The sequence below is a fragment of the Camellia sinensis genome, chromosome 12 (genome assembly GCF_055761805.1).
Source record: "Camellia sinensis isolate YWXY chromosome 12, ASM5576180v1, whole genome shotgun sequence".
NCBI classification, from domain to species: Eukaryota; Viridiplantae; Streptophyta; class Magnoliopsida; order Ericales; family Theaceae; genus Camellia; species Camellia sinensis.
This window is the reverse complement of record NC_138972.1, coordinates 137245719-137259279: the sequence shown is the minus strand read 5'-3', so window position 1 is coordinate 137259279 and position 13561 is coordinate 137245719. Positions and strand designations below refer to the sequence as shown.

The following is a 13561-nucleotide window of genomic DNA, read 5'->3' as shown; positions in this document are numbered from 1 at the left end:
AATTTCTGAATATTTTCTCCTTTTTATGCATGAATTTTTATTGTTGAAGTTATTGGATAATGATAGTGAAAGAAGAGATCTAATGCCTACTGATTCTAATAGTTTAACAAAATTTCATTTTCCTCCTATGCTTGTTATTGGAGTGTAAAATACATAAAATAGCATATTATCTATATGCCATATTATTAAGTGAATACCTTTATTGGTGTTGACGCAAAAATGAAGCTATGTAATGTTAAATGTTATACCAAAATTATCCAAAAAGATAGTTCCACAATTGTTTAAACTGTACCCATTAGTAACTATTTGGGAAAAGAATATTAGAAGACTTACATCTCAAAATAGTCTAGTTTTCCAGTGTCCCTTAGCCACCTCACCCTCTACTTTGTTTTGCACACACATGATGCGAGAGGGTCGCTAGTCATCCAAATAAGGGTACTAATGATAGTAAGAAAACTCTCAACTGTTTACAGCATCTATTGCATTGCCATTGCATTCCTTTTCACGATTCAATGGAAATTCTCATCACCTAGAAGCATAACTCATCAAATTTCTACAGACCCTAAGCCTATTTTATACAATTTTAAACTTATCATAAAATATGCATCACTAATCTGCTAAACCCTAAGCAATGTTTTCATGGTCAACTTTTATTGTTTGATAAAATTTTCATTTAGCGTAACCTTAAACTATATAGTTTTCTATTTCTATTGGCATTCAGGTGCATGTTTGACTATGATCTTTCAAAAAGTTTACAGAAGCGATTAGACTTTCACTAGATCATCACAATTCACAACTTACAGTAGATATTATTCCATTGTAAGGCAAACAGTAGATTTAAATCCTAAATCTGTGAAGTATTGAATTTCCTGTTAAACCAGAAAACAATCAAAACAAAAACAATGAACAAATAGATACAAGCATTTAGGAACAACATAAATAATGGGATATCAGTCTCCAAGATGCATAATTTAGAGAGAGAGAGAGAGAGACCTAGGGCTTGCAAATTCATAGAGCCTCCCAGTACTGGAGATGACAATCACTCCAACTTCGGCATCACAAAGAATTGATAGTTCCTTGGCCTTCTTAAGCAATCCATTTCTGCGCTTTGAGAAAGTAACTTGCCTGCTCGTCGAATTATCAATTCTTGTGATGACAATTTTTCCTCTTCCCATCTCTTCTTATTGAATTATCCTAGGGTTTTGTCTCTGGTTTACTCTGCCAGATCCAAACATACATCTTATAAAGTGATCAAAACTTATTATTGATGAAACTTAGATGAAATATTGTATAACAATCAGCTACAACTATGGACCATGTTGAACTTAATAATGTATAGAGAGAGAAAGAGAGAGAGAGAGAGAGTACTGGTTATCAGTTTTTGATGGATGGCGGCAGCGGATGCATTTCTTGCTTTATAAGGAATGCCAAAAGCTGATTAGAAGTAAGAAGACCTGTTCTTTGGGAAACATGGAGCAGTTCTTTAGTTTGCACGGAAAAAACACTTGACGGTTTTCAGATCTGGAGATGTGATGTAGAAAGTTAGGCATGCCTTCGCGAGTACATGAACATCAGGTAATCGCCTCACAAAGAATACAAAAAACAAATATCAATAATTCTACACTGATCACAAATTTCTTTTCACATTTTATTTTCCATCTCAAGTTTCACAACTGCATTGGAAACATACTTCCACCACTCATGTATGTTTGCAATGCAGCTGTAATAGATGAGATGTTTGTTTGCAATGAAGTTGTAACACACGAGATGGTAAAACTTAATATAGTAAAAAATTGTGGTCATTATAGTATTATTAAACAAATAAAGTCATGAGGAGAGGGATGCTACATTTTAGCAGTATTTCACCGAACCTTTTCACCTCTTATGTGGCCTGTCATGTGGTATAATAGATTCTATTATTTTTTTGAATATAGTGAGTCTTGCATATGGATGCATATTGCTGAATCAATAATGCTAGGATGACCATGTATTGTTACTATGTTGTGTTTATCACTTTATGTGTCAATAATATATTGCTTTAATGAGTCCCACCTCTCATGACCCATTAAATCAACACTCAATTGGTGTTCGATCAAGCAAAACTTGTTTTGATTTTGAAACTCAAAAACAAAATATTTTTGAAAAACTCTATAAAAAAAATAATTAAAAAAAATTACTAAAAACAAATCAGTACATTTTCGTTTTTTTTTTTTTTTAAAAAAGAAAATTTACGTAGATTTAAAATTAAAAAAAAAAATTCAAAACACAAAAAAATTCAAAAATAGTTTTCAAAAACTAAACTCTACAAACCTGGCAGCAAGTAACGGTTTGAAAGTAGCGAAGCTCTTGACTGAAATCAGGTAGTCCGATGGTGTGATGAAGAATTCTATTAGTTCCATAATCATTCGAATTAGGGCCGCCGGACGATACAGATAACAGGGAGATTCTCACTGTAAGCTCCAGCGATGGCGTTGATGACGCTGAGGCCTCCGACGGTGAAAGTGACGACGCAGGCGCCGACGCCGCGGGACCGAGGGAAGCCGTCGGCGACGTAGCTGACGTTGAGCTCGTTGCAGCAGCCGATGAGGTTGAGGCCAGGCTCGGTGAGGAGGTGGCCGAGGAGAGTGAGGTTGAAGTCGCCGGGAACGGAGAAGACGTCGGAGACGCCGATCTGAACGAGGCGGCGGGCGAGGTGGCGGCCGAGGGTGGAGACGAAGCCATTGTGAGGTAGAGTTCCGATGACGTCAGTGGAAGAGATGGTCAAGGGTTCGATTGGTCCGATCGTAGTGTCCATTGATGATGATGATGATGATGATGATGATGAAAAAGCACACTAATATATATAGAGAGTTTGTGCTTGAGGAAACCAGGAGGTTTTGTCGTTTGTGGTGTTCTGGTTTGGAGAAGACCTTTTGGGAAAGCGGTGGGTGGTGTGTGATCTTATTGCAAATATTATTATTAATAGGACAAATTATTGATAATTTTACCCTTAAAACTAAGTAATGATATTTTCAATTATCTTTATTTGAAACAAGATTTAAAATTTAAAATTAAATGTGTCACAATTAAAAAATTAAGAACCAAACTAATATAAGCCACAAACAAACTATAGAGACTGTTAGTATAATTTGTCCTATTAATAATAATATTTGCAATAAGATCACACACCACCACCGCTTTCCCAAAAGAATTCGGATCCTCGGCCGCCCTACCCGGCGGCCCTACCCGGCAGCCCCCCAAAACGACGTCGTTTTGGGGGTTTTTTTTTTTTTTTTTTTTTCTTTCTTTTCTTCTTCTTCGTTCTTTCCTTCTTCTCCATTTTTTCCGACGAGCTGCCATAACCAGAGGGGAGGGGAGGGAGGAGGCTGCGCGTCGCAGCCCGTCGCCTCGCCGCCAGCCGTCGCAGCCGTCTCCGCCTCCGCCTCGTCGCCTCGCCGCCGGCGCGTCGCAGTCCGTCACCTCGTCGCAGCAGCTACACCGCCGTCGCCTCCGCCTCCTCCTCCTCTCCCACTGGTTATGGCCCCCTCCAGTCCGGCCCTTCCCTTCCTCCTCCTCCTCCTCCTCCCTCCCTCCCTCCCTCCCTCTTCCTCTCCTTCCTCCCTCTCTTCCTCTGCGTTTTTTTTTTTTTTTGAAAATTTACCCCCAACGTTTTGGGGGCTGCCGGAAACGGCCGCCACCGGCGGCCGAGAATCCGGACTCTTCCCAAAAGGTATTCTCCAAACCAGAACACCACAAACGACAAAACCTCCTAGTTTCCTCAAGCACAAACTCTCTATATATATTTGGTGTGCTTTTTCATCATCATCATCATCATCATCATCAATGGACACTACGATCGGGACCAGTCGAACCCTTGACCATCCCTTTCACTGACGTCATCGAAACTCTACCTGGCTTAGTCTCCACCCTCGGCCGCCACCTCGCCCGCCGCCTCGTCCAGATCGGCGTCTCCGACGTCTTCTCCGTTCGCGGCGACTTCAACCTCACTCTCCTCGGCCACCTCCTCGCCGAGCCCGGCCTCAACCTCATCGGCTGCTGCAACGAGCTCAACGCCAGCTACGCCGCCGAAGGCTTCCCTCGTTCCCGCGGCGTCGGCGCCTACGTCGTCACTTTCACCGTCGGAGGCCTCAGCGTCATCAATGTCGTTGCCAGAGCTTACAGTGAGAATCTCCCTGTTATTTGTATCGTCCGGCGGCCCTAATTTGAATGATTATGGAACTAATAGAATTCTTCATCGCACAATCAGACTACCTGATTTCAATCAAGAGCTTCATTGCTTTCAAACCGTTACTTGCTAGTTTAGTTTTTGAAAACTGTTTTTGAATTTTTTTTTTCTTTTTTAAATCTACGTAAATTTTCTTTAAAAAAAAAAAACGAAAATGTACTGATTTGTTTTTAATTATTTTTTTTATAGAGTTTTTCAAAAATATTTTGTTTTTGAGTTTCAAAATCAAAACAAGTTTTGCTTGATCGAACACCAATTGAGTGAGATCTGTTTGTATAAATGTGTGTGTGGATGTGTATGTATGGTGTGAGTTGAAGTGAGTGTTTTTGAGTGAATCGTGGATTGTGATGCAATTAGGCAGTTGTGAATAACTTGGAGGATGCACATGAACTTATCGATAATGTAATATCAACCGCATTGAAAGAAAGCAAACCTGTCTATATCAGTGTTAGCTGTAACTTGCCGGCGATTCCACGTCCTACTTTTAGCCGCGAGCTAGTTCCATTTTCAATCTCTACCAGGTACAACTTAGATAATTTGATTTTGTCATATATATATATATATATATATAATAGTGATGTGTGTGTGAAGATCTTTAGCTTATGAATGAAGACGATGCATAGAAATCTATCGAGAGAATTAAATATTTGAATTAGTTTGATTTTTTCACATGCCAGTGTCCAAACGAATCAATTTTTTAGAGCATTTTTTGAAGAATCAAACAAGCGTGACAAAGAAAGTGTTCCCACCAACTGACTTATGCAAATGAGAAAGTTTTGAGCGGTTTAATGAAATGATGATTGAATTTGAAAATAATTTAACAGTTATTGGACATGGAGTTTTAGCATTTACTAATTTTATGGGTATCTTCGTAGGAGGATCCCCTCTAGTCCAAAATCTAGACAAAGTTATGGGTTGTGCGATTTATATAATAGAATAGATATGTGTGTATGTATTGCTGTAGTGAGTGTGTTCATGTATGAATGATATATTTGGTTCAATTTATATTGATTTTGATTTTAATGGTGTATAGATTGAGTAATCTGATGCCTTTGGAGGCTGCAATGGAAGCAGCAGCAGAGTTCTTGAACAAGGCAGTGAAGCCAGTGTTGGTGGTTGGGCCAAAACTGCGCGTGGCAAAGGCTTCTGATGCATTTGTCGAATTAGCAGATGCGTGTGGTTATCCAGTCGTGGTGATGCCATCGGCCAAAGGACTTGTGTCAGAGAACCATCCCCATTTCATTGGGACTTACTTGGGTGCCGTGAGCACCGCCTTCTGTGCAGAAATCATGGAATCTGCAGATGCATACTCGTTCGCAGGACCCATTTTCAATGACTACAGCTCTGTTGGTTACTCTCTACTTTTAAAGAGAGAGAAGGCAATCATTGTGCAGCCTGAACGTGTGGTGATTGCAAATGGGCCTGCGTTTGCATGTGTTACGATGAAGGATTTCGTAAGAGCTCTGGCAAAGCGGCTTAAGCGTAACACTACTGCCTATGATAATTACTGTAGGATCTATGTTCCCGAGGGACATCCCCTCGAGTGTGAGCCTAACGAGCCCTTAAGGGTCAATGTTTTGTACCAGCACATTCAGAAGATGCTTTCAAGTGATAGCGCTGTGATTGCTGAGACTGGGGACTCTTGGTTTAATTGCCAGAAACTAAAGTTGCCTGAGGGATGCGAGTAAGTTGTGGAGAGAATGTTGCATCTTTTTTTGGTTTTATTACCCTTTATGATACAAAAAATATTATGAAATTGGGGTTTGCAGGTATAAGTTCCAGATGCAATATGGATCAATTGGCTGGGCTGTAGGTGCGACTCTTGGATATGCACAGGCTGCACGGAATAAGTGAGTGATTGCTTCCATTGGTGATGGTAGCTTCCAGGTAATTATGCATACATTTCAATCTTCATTGTATATAATATAGTTTGATTTTTGTAAATTCTCCTAATCTTATGAATACTGTATTGGATATACTTCCTACGTTGATGTTTGTATATCTTCATCTTATGTCACCTAGCATGCATAATATGAAGGATTAGAAACTTAAGGGATTGCACTGCAGTAATGGGATTCACTGCTCTGAATTTGTCCTTGTTTACACCTATTTTGGTGAATGCTTGGCAGGTGACAGCACAAAATGTGTCAACAATGCTGAGATGTGAACAGAGAACATCATCTTCCTTATAAACAATGGCGGATACACCATAGAAGTTGAGATCCATGACAGGCCTTACAATGTGATCAAGAACTGGAACTACACTGGTTTGGTCGATGCAATCAACAACGGTGAAGGCAAGTGCTGGACAGCAAAGGTGAGTCGGGAAGCTTAACTGCATTCGCTTTGATGCATTAAATGGGACGATGGCTGATCACAAAAACCATTTCTTTCACTCACTGTTGCAGGTGCGCTATGCGGAAAAGCTCATTGAGGCAATTGATACAGCAATGGGTGCTAAGAGTGATTGTTTGTGCTTCATAGAAGTGATTGTTCACAAGGATGACACGAGCAAAGAGCTGCTTGAATGGGGGCTCCAGAGTCTCTGCTGCAAATAGCTGCCCACCGAACCCTCAGTAAATTCTTCTCACTGCTGCTATGAAGTGGATAGAACAGCATTTTTTTGTTTCCTCAGGTATATTAAAAGTTGGAGGTTTGTCTTGAGCCACCGGTTTGCATATTCTGCATAGCTCTGCTGACTTTTGTGTGTATATTCCCTTTGATTTTTAATATCTACTGATCTTTTTGCCTCATTTCTATCTTCCATTTCATATTGAAACTTTCTAGTTTGACTGGTAGATGTTTGGAATAATTGGATGGATAAATGCTGAGAGAGAGAGAGAGAGAGAGAGAGAGAGAGAGAGAGAGGGAGTTGCATGGTAGATCTGAAAAGAGAGATAAATGGCTTGAAAAAGAGAGGCATGAAAATAACATGGAGCAAATGGATTTGGATATCTTCGTCAATGGAAATGACGCATAAATAATGTCTCTCAAACTATATAATGATGCAGTATTAATTTTGAAAATGTGTCAAAATATTTAAGAGACATATTTTGTATTAATGGCTAAGATTAATTTTCAAATTCATTCTAAGGTCAATATTTTTTAAATTTTCATTCACCCACTTTCTTTTCCCTCTTTTCTGTTCACTCATGCATTCGCTCTCTCTCTTGCCCACTCATCCACCTTCTTTTCTCTTTTTTTTTTGTTCACTCATGCATTCTCTCTCCTGCCCACCTTCCTCCCCCTTTCCTTTTTATTTTATTTTTATTTTTTTATTTTTTATTTTCTCCTTTTTGTTCGCTTATTTTATTTATACCGTACTAAAGGCACAGGTAGGACTGTGCAAAATATCGTCTAATCCGCTAAAACGCACTGATTTGCATCAATCCGCACAGCTCTAACTGCCAACTGCGGTTTAAATTTTAAATTTTATAATCTGCCAACCGAACCCGCTATAGTTAATACACATATATTTTTTAACTTACAATGAAATATCAATGTAAAAATGAGTTTGAGAGAGATTTAAGACATGAAATTTATTATAAATTAATGGGTATATATATGAGACATTATGTAAAATTACTTTGTGTTATATATCTAAAAAATATTATACAAATTAGTGTTGTATATTATGCAAATGTATGATAATTAGTTAAAATATTTTTTCATTTTATGCAAATGTATGATCATTAGTGTTATATATATCTAAAAAATATTATGCAAATTAAGGTCATATTATGGTTTTGTAACATTGTTTCTCATTTTCTTCTTCACATTGATTGACATTCTTTTTAAGCAAAATCATCAATTTATTGTCTTATGTTTTGGAACTGATTTTTTTAAAACATATAAGTGAAAATGTTGGCTTGGATGGCTGTGTTGTGGTCAACTTGACATTTTATTGTTCAACCTCATGCTGGTCTATCCCTTAGTTGCAAGAATCGTACAACTAGGTGGCGATTCTGAGTAAGAATCGCGATTCCGCGTTTCTTCGAAAGAAATGTGTAAGAATCGCGTTTTTGTGCAAAGAGAAACGCGATTCAGTCCAAGATGGGATCGTAAAGGAGAGAGAGAGAGAGAGAGAGAGAGACCCTAGCCTTTGATGTCGACATGAGAGGAGGAAGAAGGGTTGTTGAGAGAAACTTACAGTGAACCAATGGTAGCATCTTTGTAGTTGGATTGGTTTAGGGCTCGGATTAAGGCTTTGATTGTCTTTGTCACTCTCTTCTCTCACTATCGATCACGATCGTCTTTGTCTCTGAGGGCTTTGATCATCTTCGTCACTCTCTCGATCCTCTTCGTCTCGGTGCTTCTCTCTCTCTTCGTCTCTGCGCTTCTCTCTCCCTTTGTCTCTCAATCTATTCGTTGTTCTCTCTCTCTCTTCGTCTCTATGTTTTAATTCATCATATATAATATATATAATAAATATAATTTATCATATTTAATATATATAATAAAATTTATAAATTATAATTTTTATCATATATAATAAAATATCTAATTATTATTTTTTAAAATATCATATATAATAATAATTTTTGTAAATTATTATTTCTTAACTTTTTAAAATATAATAAATAAATAAATAATCTAATTATTTGAAAGAAATCTAATTAAATCATATACAATAAAAAAGTTATAAAACAAAATATCTAATCTTTATTTTTATTTATTTTAACATAATTTATTATTCCTTATTTATTATAATTTTTTATTTATAATATATATATATCAATTAAAAATATAAAAATAAATTAACAATAACATATTATTTAAAAAATATAATAAATAAATAAAATAATTAATATGTATTAAAATATATATATATATTACCGCTCCCTGAGGCGTTCCCAACCTAAGAAATTTCTATCAGCTCACGCTTCCTCGCTCCCGCTCCTGCTTCGTGCAACTAAGGTCTATCCTTAGTCTTAATCTCGAAGAAGGCCTAGCTTTGAGCACAATGGTCAGTGTGATGGCTGGGTTCAGCTTTGAAAATATGCTCTACCCAAGTTGTAACAAACTCGACATTGGTCAAATAGATCATATTTAAACCCATAAATGTATGTTACTATCTGGACATATATTGCAAATGGATAAATGATTTAGAATTGATTTTACACTAATAGTAGGAAGCATTGTGAGGAAGTATTTTAATTTTCAGTATTAGCATTGGTTTGAAATTTAGATAAGAAAAAAGTTCAGGCCCAATCCTATTATCAGTCAGCAAGATTGCACAATCCTATCATTTTAATCCTATTTCTGATGTGAGATGATTTGCTTGCCATTTTTTTTTTTTTTTCTTTTCTCTTTCTTTTTCCACTTTTTAATACTGGGAACTTTGCTCCCCAGATGCTGTTTTGAATAGCTCTCGGTTTCTTTGCATTTACAATATCTCATAAATTCATGCTTTGTGCCATTTTCTTTTGTAGGCTCTCTCTCCAATATCATCCCGACAAGAACAAAAATAAGGGTGCTCAGGAGAAGTTTGCTGAGATTAATAATGGTATGGTGCATTATTTGTATTTTCTTGAACGCTATGTATATTAATACTATCATGGCTGCATTTAAAATTGTTGGATGTGGAAAAGACTTTCGGTTTTGTATTGTCACCTTTCTCCCCTAGGTTTTGTTTTAAGAGTAGTTAAAATGTTTAATTGACTTGATTTTTGAAAATTTGAGAATGGATGATTAGGACCTCAGTGCATACTTCTCTTCCTGAGGATATTTTCTGTTTGCTCTTTTATTTCTTGCTTTAAGTGATGAATTGTATCCCTTTGTTTGCCTTTTTCAACATATGATATTTTATCTGATGAAGAAAAGAGAAAAAATTATGATCTATACAGGGATGAGAAAGGTAATCCTGGGTTTGATACTGGCAATGCTGGCGACCAGGGAGGATATACATACTTCACAAGTGGACCAGGACAAAATGGGTTTAACTTCAGGCCAAATGAATGGCAAAATATGGGTGGGGGACATGGAAGTTCAAAATCATTCTCATTTTCTTTTGGTGGCCCTGGTGGCCATAGGTCATTTGGTTTTGGTTTAGAAGATATTTTTTCCAACTTCTTTGGGGGTGTGGGGGTCATTCTGAAAGTTTCAGTGGTTTGACCAGGTCTGAATCCAAGTCTAGGAGTGCCCCTAAGAGCATCCGTGCTGTAAATGTCCAGACTTGTAAGAAAGAAATAACTGATAAAGGAATGACTTGGCTTCTGTTATCTTGTACTTCCACATTGAAGGGGGCTCAGTCTTATGAATCTGTTATACAGAGGTAGCTAACTCAATGGAAGGAGCATTAAAGGTATGTTGCATCCTGCATATGTTCTTTTCATTAGGTATCTACTGAATATCGTATATTCATTCATTGTTATGCCTTTTCTCTTTTAGGTTGGAAGCATAAATTGTGAAACCGAGTCGTCCTTTTGTAAGGATCTGGGTGTATATCCTCACAGAACACCCAGGGTGTTTGTTTATTCATAGAGTAAGTGACAGTGGTTCCTTGGTAGAGTATAATGGTGATCTGGCAGTGAAAAGTTTGAAAACATTTTGCCAAGAACATCTCCCAAGGTTTTCAAAACGTGTTGGACTTGAATCATTTTGAGTTCTCTTCTGGGACTGGAGAGACATTACCTAAAGTGTTGCTTCTCTCGACAAAGAAAGATACCCCTGTTATTTGGCGTGTTCTTAGTGGCTTGTATCGCAAACGTTTTGTTTTCTATGATGCAGAGGTAAGCTATATCTGCTCATTGGCCAATTTTATTTTTTCATACACATGTTAATCAAATGCTTCTGGTGGTCTGGCATGCCCATGAAATTATTTGGCGAAATTGCATTTCAGTGCATGTTTCCAAAAAAATTTCAAATCAGTGGTAAAGTTTACCGATTTTAATAATTGAAGTGATAAACTTTTCCATGACTGTGCAGTTTGTATTTGGTCTTACAACTGATTTGCAATTTCCCCAAATTATTTTATCATTAAGCTCTATAATGAGGATTAATCGAACTTCATTGGAATAATTGATTTGTCTTGCTAAGTTCATTTTCGTATCTGTAGTGAATTCGATCGTTCCTTCTTTTATTGTTTGTGTCAAATGGTTTATTGACTTCCATTTCCACGTCTATCTAGGTTCATGATGTTTCAGATCCAGCAGCGAGAAAGTTGGGAGTTGATGCACTTCCAGCTGTTGTTGGTTGGCTTTCTAATGGGGAGAAGCATACCTTGAAAACACGAATTTCTGTGAAAGATATAAAATCTGCAGTTGAAGATCTTCGTGCTTTACTCGATGGTTTTGAGAAAAGAAATAAGAAAGCAGCTTCAAGTCAGGCTAAAAAACCACACTGTGAAGCAGGGGATAAACAGATACCTCTACTTTTACCATTTAATTTTGATGCTGCTTGTGGAGACACCACTCCTGGTTGCATTATTGGTGCTTTCAGGTCATCCAAAGCTAGGGGCAAACTGGAAACCATTCTATCGTCGGTTAGCAACATTTCACAAATTTAGATAACTTATTTTGTTTTGATAGAACGTCTAAAAGTACGCTGTGCTGAATCTTTGCATTTAGCAAATATTCCTTGAAATTGGATATTGCAACTCTGTATTGTATGTTTATTACAAATGCAAGAAAATATCTAATGAAAAAACGTAGGGTAGTTGCGAGAGCAATACAACTCATCGAAGTTGAAAATTTGTAGAGAAAAATGCATCAGCACTAGTTTCCCAATCATATGAAAGTGTAATTGTCGTGATATTATCCAGTAATAAAAATACTAAATCAATTAGTTCCCATTAACCTTGGTCTGGAAAAAGGAGCCAATTTGATCTCTAAAAATCTGTCAGTCAGCATTTAAATTATGAAGGCAGTTATTTGAAGGATTATAATTTTAGGTAGTCTTAGAAATGATATCGTGCTATGAATGCAAATAGTCTCTCAAAGTAATTACAACAATATTATATATGTTTTCACCTTTCAAAAAACAAAATATCTTCATCAACTTGGAAGAAAACTGTATATTACATTTGATTTCTTCATTGCTGCATGATTTGTGCTTCTAGGTCTCACAGAAATCATTATTAAGACGACGGAGTTTGGCCTCCAGTTCTGGGGATGCCATCGGCTTTGCTCTTTTAGATGCTTCCAAGCATCAATCATTTTTGAATTCATTAAACAAATCTGGATTCAAATCACTAGACAAGCTCGTGGTGGCCTACAAACCTTGAAAGGGGAAGTTTGCAGCCTTTGTTGGTGAGATCTCAACAGAGGAAGTGGAGCGGTTTATTGATTTTCAGTCCTTAATGGGGATGTCAAGTTTTCCAAGACAAGGCAAAAACCCACACTGAAGTGAGAAAGAGAGCCTAATTGTATTGAAATCAGACTGTTCAGGTTCTGAATTTGCTGTAAATAATGAAAACGAGTCGATGATTGTTTAATTTGGTTATCGCTTATTGGTGTCCAGTGAGAGACGATCCAACATGTTTCATCAGTTAATTTGCACAGAATGGATGGGAGTGCTTTCTATCTTCAAGAAAAGCATTTTGATGAAATTTTTGTAACAAGAGGGGGTGGGTTAAAGATGCTTGACCCTGTTGGAAGAGCTTTTTGTTGCAGTGTTCTTGCTAATATATCCTAACTCATAATCAGTTAATTGACTCTGTAATTCAAATGGATTAAGAACTTGTTAGTGTAATTTAACAGTAATTATCGGCATTTATGTAGTCTGTTTAATTTCGTCATTGCTTTTCCTTTTTTTACTTGTATCTTATTGTCCATATTATTTTCCCTAGTAAAAAATTACTGAGATAAAAATGTACAAGTCTATTCTGTCACTAAAAAATGTATATGTTTCTTTAACAATTATGAAGCAACAAGTTTTTTATATAAGCATTTTTTATATAAGCATTTTTGTGTGGTGTGATTTACTGGTAGACAGCACAAATGAAAATGCTTATATAAATTAACAAATTTTATAAAAAAATTTACTAGTAAATGTGTGTTGCATAAGAATAATACCTGTCATATATCAGGGAATTTTTTTAAAAAAATTTTGTTAGTTTATACAACATTATTCTAACATAAAAGGTTTGAACTATGAGCTCCTTTGGGGAGGGAGCGCTTGTAAGAGCAACTTCATAAGTTTTGTGTTTTGCTTAAACACTTTACTTTTTTCGTATTTCAACAATATATTTTACTTTTAAAATTGATTTACTTGTATTTCAATAATATTTTCTACTTTCAAAATTTGCTTAGTCTGTGATACTCTCAAAATGTCGTTAATTAATGAAGGATGAAATAAAATACTTACCATATTATCTATTCTGTTCAAACTCTATTT

At 36.6% G+C, this 13561-nt stretch overlaps 1 long non-coding RNA gene and 2 pseudogenes across 3 annotated transcripts; 2 read left to right on the top strand and 1 right to left on the bottom strand.

Moving 5' to 3' along the window:
* Positions 1–741: 741 nt before the first annotated feature.
* On the bottom strand, positions 742–2932 carry LOC145804813 (uncharacterized). The gene is made up of 3 exons (XR_014347287.1): positions 2311–2932; positions 1369–1521; positions 742–1218 (listed from the first exon to the last, which is right to left on the bottom strand). It is a non-coding gene; the product is annotated as an uncharacterized LOC145804813 (long non-coding RNA).
* An 877-nt stretch (positions 2933–3809) lies between these two features.
* Positions 3810–10480, top strand: LOC114322493 (pyruvate decarboxylase 2-like; annotated as a pseudogene). The gene is made up of 7 exons (XR_014347286.1): positions 3810–4746; positions 5259–5909; positions 5995–6112; positions 6355–6542; positions 6634–6860; positions 9658–9731; positions 10344–10480. The product of XR_014347286.1 is annotated as a pyruvate decarboxylase 2-like (transcript).
* On the top strand, positions 9995–12759 carry LOC145788940 (dnaJ protein ERDJ3A-like; annotated as a pseudogene). The gene is made up of 4 exons (XR_014345580.1): positions 9995–10529; positions 10616–10956; positions 11355–11708; positions 12285–12759. The product of XR_014345580.1 is annotated as a dnaJ protein ERDJ3A-like (transcript).
* The last annotated feature ends 802 nt before the right edge of the window (positions 12760–13561 follow it).